The 7,500-nt window shown below is 39.7% G+C and overlaps 1 protein-coding gene across 1 annotated transcript in view; it reads right to left on the bottom strand.

The window, feature by feature from the left end:
* The window catches only part of LOC143020629 (monocarboxylate transporter 9), a 541,387-nt gene that overhangs the window by 445,239 nt on the left and 88,648 nt on the right, over positions 1–7,500 (bottom strand). The window lies entirely within an intron of this gene.

Raw genomic sequence — 7,500 nt, 5'->3', positions numbered from 1 at the left:
ACTTTTCTTTTCATTGATAACGATCTGTTGTTGCTTACGTTGTTGAGTACAAAGAAATGTAAACAAAAGTCCAGCAGCGACTACTCGTACTTTTCGTAGAGTAGATATTTTACATGATCTAGTTATTGTTGTCGTGATCATCAATGAAATTTGAATATGATGATAGACAAGGGTTGAATCCATTACTGTTTTCTCGCTTCTCCCAAGAACTTGAACTTGAAATCCTTCGCTGCTCGAACTATCTCCAGAGGACTCGTTAATTTTCTGTAAACATACATACATACATACATACATACATACATACATATATACATACATACATACATACATACATAAATACATACATACATACATACATACATAAATACATACATACATGCATGCATACACACACATACATGCATACATATATACATACATACAAACAAACATACATACATACATGCATGCATACGTACATACATACATATATACATACATACATACATATATGCATACGTACATACATACGTACATATATGCATACATACATACATACATATATACATACATACATACATACATACATACATACATACATACATACATACATATACATACGTACATATACCAAAAGGTACTTTCTCCTTAAAACGGGGGGCCGCCAGCCAAGGTATACATGCACCCATCCTTCATCCATCCCACATCGATCCAACAACCATTTGTTGCCCCTTTTACCTTAGCTCCTTTTGGTATCCTATGGGAGATTGAGTTCTGGACGTTCGTGGTTTCAGGGAAAAATACAGGATATACATACATACATACATACATACATACATACATACATATATATATATATATATATATATATTATATATTTTATATATACAAGCACCCGGCTCCGCCGGACCTGGCTACGCCAGGTGTGCTTGGCCTTCGGCGAGGCGGGCTCCGCCCGCGGGTGCTTCGCACCCAGCCCTTCGGGCATTGATGATACACATAAAAAAGTTAATAAAACCAAAGATTTTCATCTGCCTTTTACTTAAAACACCTTAGAACTATACATTTAATGTAGTTTCTTCTTTTTTCTCTTGGGTGTGAGTTCTTCTTCGCTGTCCTCTTCTTCGCTGCTATTCTTTCTCTTTACGAAATCCTTCAACATGGTTTTAATCTCATCTATTTCGTAGACAATCTTTTCAAATCTTTCTTCGTTTTTGGTATCCTTAGCTTCGATCTTCTCCTCAATCTTCTCAATCTTCTCCTCAATCTTCTCTCCAATCTTCTCTTCGATTTCTTCAATTTTATCCTCCATTTCCCCTCGACTCAAGTAGTTCTCTTCTTCGAAGAGTTCTTCTGGTAAGATCATCGCAGCTACTTCTCCTTCTGTTTTCTCGAACACAGAACGTGATATGCTGACTATGGATTGATCGGGTTCCTCTTCTGGTATCCTTGAGGTTTCAGAGTTATCTTCAAAGATTAAATCCTCCAAAGAAGAAACTTTACTTTTATCCACATCACAGAACACCTCTTCATAAACGCAATTCACCCAAGGTCTCAACTCGTATTCTTCCCCTTTCTTTGTATATCCTGGAAAAACTATGAGGGAATCGTGGCTTGTAACTCTAGAACACGCTACGTATAGTTGACCGTGTGCGAAGCACTGTGATGAATCCAGTAGCACACCACACTTCTCAAACGTCTGCCCCTGGGACTTATTTATTGTCATAGCGTAACAGAGTTTGACAGGGAACTGGTATCTCTTGAAGGCTACAGGGGTGTCTGTTGCCTCTAAAGTAACTCTAGGAAGTAAGATCTGTGTGTTCCTGTACACACCAGTTAAAATCTTTCCAACAATAACGTTCCTTCTCAAATTTGTTACCATAACTCTAGTCCCATTACAGATTTTCGGAGGGCAAATGTTCCTCATAACCATCACAATTGCTCCTTCCTTCAACCTTAATTTGTGTGGAGGAATGGAAGGGCTATCCATAGAATTGAAAACTGACGCCTGAACGTCCATCCCTTCTATTGATTCACAACCGACATCTACGCTCATGTAAACCACTTCCTTACCAATCACTTTATTGTACACAAACTCGTTAATGATTTCGACGTCGTTGTTCGTGGGAGATATTATAGCTCTCTTTTCAAAGAAAGAGACGTTAAATATGTTCTCTCCCATTCCTCTGTACACTCTTTCAACTAACTCTTCTCTGCTGTCAACTAACACCCCGAAACCTTCTCCGAAGTGACACTCTTTGTACTTTCCTTCTCCAACTTCTAATAATTTCTCTGCAAAGTTTATGTTTTCTTCGTCTTCACTCTTAAGTCGAACGTTCTTTATCAGTTCTAACTCTTCGAAGAAAGGCCAAAAGTAACTTGATTTCAGACAACTGTTCAACTCGTCGTTCTTTCCTCCTCCTCTTACAACTGGTAATATCTGTCTAAAGTCTCCAGCACAAACGAACGTCTTTCCTCCCATGAAAATATCAAGACCGGAAAGGTCCCTCAAAGTGATATCCAGGGCTGAGATTGTGTTCTTATTTGCCATCACTGCTTCGTCCCACACAATCAAAGAAGACATAAGAAGCAATCGAGCTAGTTCGGACTTGTGCTTTATGTTGCATGTTTTTCTTTCGTTATGTTCCATCAGTGGTATCTTGAACATATTATGGGCAGTTCTTTCCCCGTGAAGGACAGTAGCTGCTATACCCGAAGAAGCCACAGCTAAAGCCACTTTACTCTTCGAACGAACTGTGTCTAGAAGAAGATTCAAAAGGAAGGACTTTCCTGTCCCACCAGGTGCATTTAAGAAGAACGCTTTGCTTTTGTTTTCCGTCTCACAACCAACACTTTCAATTATTTTATCGTAACAAATCTTCTGCTCTCTGTTTAATAGAGGGAGAGCTCTCTCCACTGTCTCGGACAATTCTTTAGAATTATAGGCTTTCTCCCTCCTTATCACGTTTGAAGACTTTTCTCCATTTCTGGAAGAAGGTAAGCCGTAGTGGACTATGTTTCCTCCTCCACAATTGAAAACTTGTTCTTGGATGTCGTCAAGAGCATCGAGATATATTTCGTCGTTGTAATCCTTCAACCCTCTAAGATATAGAAAATCACTCGAGAAGAGATCCTTTGTTTCTTCCCAGATATCTTTCTGGTCTTCTAGATCCGAGAACACTAACATGCTAGCGTAAGTCGAACGAAGTTCTTTGCGGTCATTTGTGTAGTTTATTATCTCCAGGATAGTCTGTTTCCAAGTCTCTTCATCTTTTAAAAGACCCATAGCCTTAACGGCTTCCCTGTAAGTTCCGTAGAGTACACCGTCCACCATCCTGAGGTCTTCGAAGGATTTGGGACCTCTCTTGTGGGTTAGAAGCATTCTCATATAGAACAGTTCTACTGTCTTGTTCGTTACAGCTCTTATCCTTCCAATAGCGTGAGTGTTACCTTTCCTCTCCTCCCAACATGATTTCGGAATGCTGTACTTGAAGTAAGCAGCTACTTCGTTGTAAGTTAGGGTGGCTGTGTATTCGTTAACGCTACATAATTTGAAAAATGCTGTCAACTGAGTGTCTCTGTTTGCCTTCTTTTTTATGTCTGCCTTTGAGGAATCGGCGTTGAAGAATACTTCGTTTTCGTCCTTTAAATGGAGGTCCAGATTCATAACAGGAGGGTAACTACTGTGTATGGGGAATCTGAATATCTTCCAAGTTGCTTCGTTGGAGTTAACGAATCTTGCATCCGTGAAGTTCTTAATTTCATTGATTTCTTCGGTTCCCTCGGTTTTAGTGAATAGAACTCTGTCACATCCTTTGTTGACGTACTTTGTAACGTACGCTATAGCCTTAATAGAATTTGAACACTCTACGTTTATGTGAGAGTTAAATCTCAAGCAAAGATAGGGGTTGTAAGGCACCACCCATGAGTTGTCGATAGTTACTTCCTGTCCCTTTAACTTTTTCACAAAGGAGAAACCTCCTTCTCCCACAGCTCTTCTCCTGTAGAGAGGGTAGCCGTTGTTTCCGAATTTTATCGTTGAACGGCACTGTTTCGGAAAATCTTTCTGGCACGTCCCTCTATCGTTTTTCTTCCCATTACAACACACGGAGCTTTCATCGTAGCCTATGCACGGTCCGTGTATCATGTTCTGGGTGTTTTTTCTTGTCGGGTATCTCGGCGGATATTAGGCTCGAAACGGTATTTTCAGTCACTTTACGTTTCATCCATAGAAGAATGTGAACGTGAGGCAAGCCTCTTTTCTGCCACTCAATGCTGTACAAATGAGCTGAGACTTCTCCGAATATTTTATCTGTTAATAACTCTCTCATTAGTTGGTCTACCTTGAGTTTAAAAACACGACTAACTATATCTGGACGATTACAGACGTTAATAGTGTCGCCGTATAGTGTCAATTCTTTCCATTTCGGATTCATAGTGAAAGTTATGAAAAAATCCGGAGAACCGTATCTTGACACAAAACTTAACGCATCCTGTTGCCTCTCTTTCATGTATCTCGGGCCTCCCACGAAACATTTAGGAAGTAGTACTCGTTGTCCTTTATGGGCTGAATCACTCTTAAGAATATCGGACCTCTCTTTTCTGATTTCATGTTGGTTAAAACGGATATAATCTAATCGATTTGATTCAGCCTTCACGTAACAGTCAATAACGAACCTCTGGAACAGTGTTCGACATTGAAAGAGAGCTGTGAAACAGTTCTCTCTTTCCATAAACATAGAAGCGTAATATGCGCACGGAGAAATCTTCTTCTCGTTCCCAGCTTTGTTAGCCTTCAGAGACCGCAAAAGATACGTGTAACCCATATCTCCGTTGGGTATCAATAAAGGGTACTGGAACGGATCATAAAAGAAACTGGTGTGATCCACAAACCTAATTTTATATTTCGAATCCTTCTTGGGACTGGTTATCTTTATTAAAAGAGGATCGTGCTCGTCGTCTAGATTCACTATACCACCCACAGTCACATTTGATGTCGGAAGGTGGTAAACTCCTTTATGTTCCTTCGTTTCAAAGTTTTCAACCGCTTTAAGTTGGAGATTCATTTGTGGTATCTCTTTATGCTTTTCAATATGCAATGCTATCAGTTCCCTGGAGTTTTCTATTTCAGACAAAATCTGTCTCAAACACTTATTGTTTTCGAGAAGGTAGTTGAATATTATACGAATTATCTCCTCGTTCTCGTTGTACTCTCTTTCTTCTATTTCTCTTCTGGATTTAGTTGATTTTTTCTCCTCGCTTATAGGTGCTTCCAAAAACAACTTAGAGACTTTATAGGTTCTGAGTCTAATTTGTTCCTCTCTACTGTTATAGAAATAGAGATCTAGGAAGTTATCGACAACCCCGTTAGGTCTTCTCCGTGTTAAGTCCTTTACGTCTCCGTTGGAAAACTTTTCTTCGTCCGAAAACATACCTCGAGTCTCCTTGTCTCCCACTAATAACTCTGGCCTCACATAACTGGTTCTGTGGTATATAGCACCCTTTATCTTGTACACCATAGCTTTTTCAGCTGCATTTTCCAATTTCTTGGATGTTGCAAAGGAACTGAAACTAAAGACAGTATTAAACCCGATTGTGTTCTTAAGAAATCTTTTAGAAAGAGGGGTAACACCTTCAAATAGTGATTTGAACTCTTCGTTTTTTATCTCAGAGGGTTTCACAGCTGGGATTTGTCCCGATCTACAACACAAACCCTCTGTCTCCCTTTTCCACCTTAAAGCATCACAGTACTTGCACTTTACGTCGCCAAGTTTTCCAATGCTGTGTTCCACAACGTCGTAGGTGTCCCTTATTCGTGCTTTCAAACCACTACAGTCTTCTTCGTAATCCGTCATTTCAAGCTTTATCCCCCCTTCCCAATGTTCCTTCTTTTCCTCCCGGACTTTTTCGAGTAACTTCTTATCTTCTTCTGTTACTAACATTATTCCTTTCTCTTGTCTTGCTAGTATCTCTTTGTATTTCTTCATTTTCTCTGTTATTTTCTCTATTGGCTCTAAACGTCTCTGTCTCGAGAAGTCTTTGTTCCCTCTCTTCCTTTTTCTTCCTTGAAGCTTCTACGGCCTCGAGTCTCTTTCTCTCTAATTCCTTCGCCTTTGCTCTAGCTTCTCTTTCCTATCCTTCGGCTAACTTCTTCTTTCGTTCAGCTTCCTCCTTTCTCCGCTCTGTTCTTTCTTTCTCTTCTGCTTCTAACTGTATTCTTTTCTTCTTCTGTTCTGTTTCTCTTTGGACCTTCTTTATAGCGTGTTTGTTCCTCTTTTCAGCCACTTTGTACTTCTTAAAGATCCGTTCAAGGTAGTGCTTCTGGTACGTCTTATGGCACCACTTTCCTCCGTTATTGGCATAACTCTTGTATCCCGCAAAGTAATGCTTAATGAAATTATCTGACGTTTCTTCATTAATCGCTTCTTCCAATAAGGGAATGGAGTCGAAAAGAGAATCTTCGTATTCATAGTCCTTACTATCTCGAAGAATCTTGTTGAGAGATAAAGTTTTCCGATGAAACTCTTTAATGTCCTTCTCCAACCAGAAACGTTGGTTATCAGCGTATAGAGAAGGGAATAAAGAAGAGTGCTCTGCTGTTAACTTGTTGAAAAGCGCTTTATTGTTTTGTACATTTTTCTTGTCTTGGCTCTTCTTCGTGGTGACCCAACTCCAGAAATGTCGTATCCTCCTCTTTCTCTGAGCTTCAGTTTCGATAACCAACTCCGAGAAGGGGGCCGTAGTTCAGAAACCCCAACCCGTTAACTTTCAAATGTATGCTTACAGCTAGGCCGGCGGGGTGTCCCAGAAACACAATGGAAGTCGCAGACACCCCCGGGCCGGCCGACTCAGATCGGGAGCGCTCCAGAAATTTGTTTAGAGTTATATATGTATATATTTATATATATATATATATATATATATATATATATATATATGTATGTATATATATATATATATGTGTGTGTGTGTGTGTGTGTGTGTGTGTGTGTGTGTGTGTGTGTGTGTGTGTGTGTGTGTGTGTGTGTGTGTGTGTGTGTGTGTGTGTGTGTGTGTGAAAAAGCCGATGGGAAAACAGTGACGATTTATTCAATTTTCCCTTTTTTTATATAAATCGTTCATTACACCCTTTTTGTGATATTTTTGCAACAGAAAAATATATTATTTTATAGCTTCACCACTCCTAGTGGAACTTACACTAAAAGGTATACTTTTTTTCTCCAGTACAGTGTTCATTAGTTCCATATTGAACAGTTATGAACCTCAATATAATTTCCAACATTTCTTTTTTCAGGTCTTAATACAAGCAGGTTGCGTCTCATAAACTTTGGGGGATTGAGAAGATCCACGGCCCGTCCATCGTCCTGGAAAAGTTTCATTAAGGCTGTGGTGTCCCTAACTCCCCCACATGAGCTTCTTCGCAATATCTTGGCTTACAGTATCGTCGTTGCAGCATGTGGGTAGACATGGAATTTATATGTTGAGTAGAAATAGCTAGCCTGAGGCCTCATACTACTCATG

This window comes from Oratosquilla oratoria, chromosome 40, assembly GCF_046742065.1.
Source record: "Oratosquilla oratoria isolate Oo_2021 chromosome 40, ASM4674206v1, whole genome shotgun sequence".
Lineage (NCBI taxonomy): Eukaryota > Metazoa > Arthropoda > Malacostraca > Stomatopoda > Squillidae > Oratosquilla > Oratosquilla oratoria.
The sequence above is the reverse complement of the archived record's forward strand: the minus strand, read 5'-3'. Positions and strand labels throughout refer to the sequence as shown.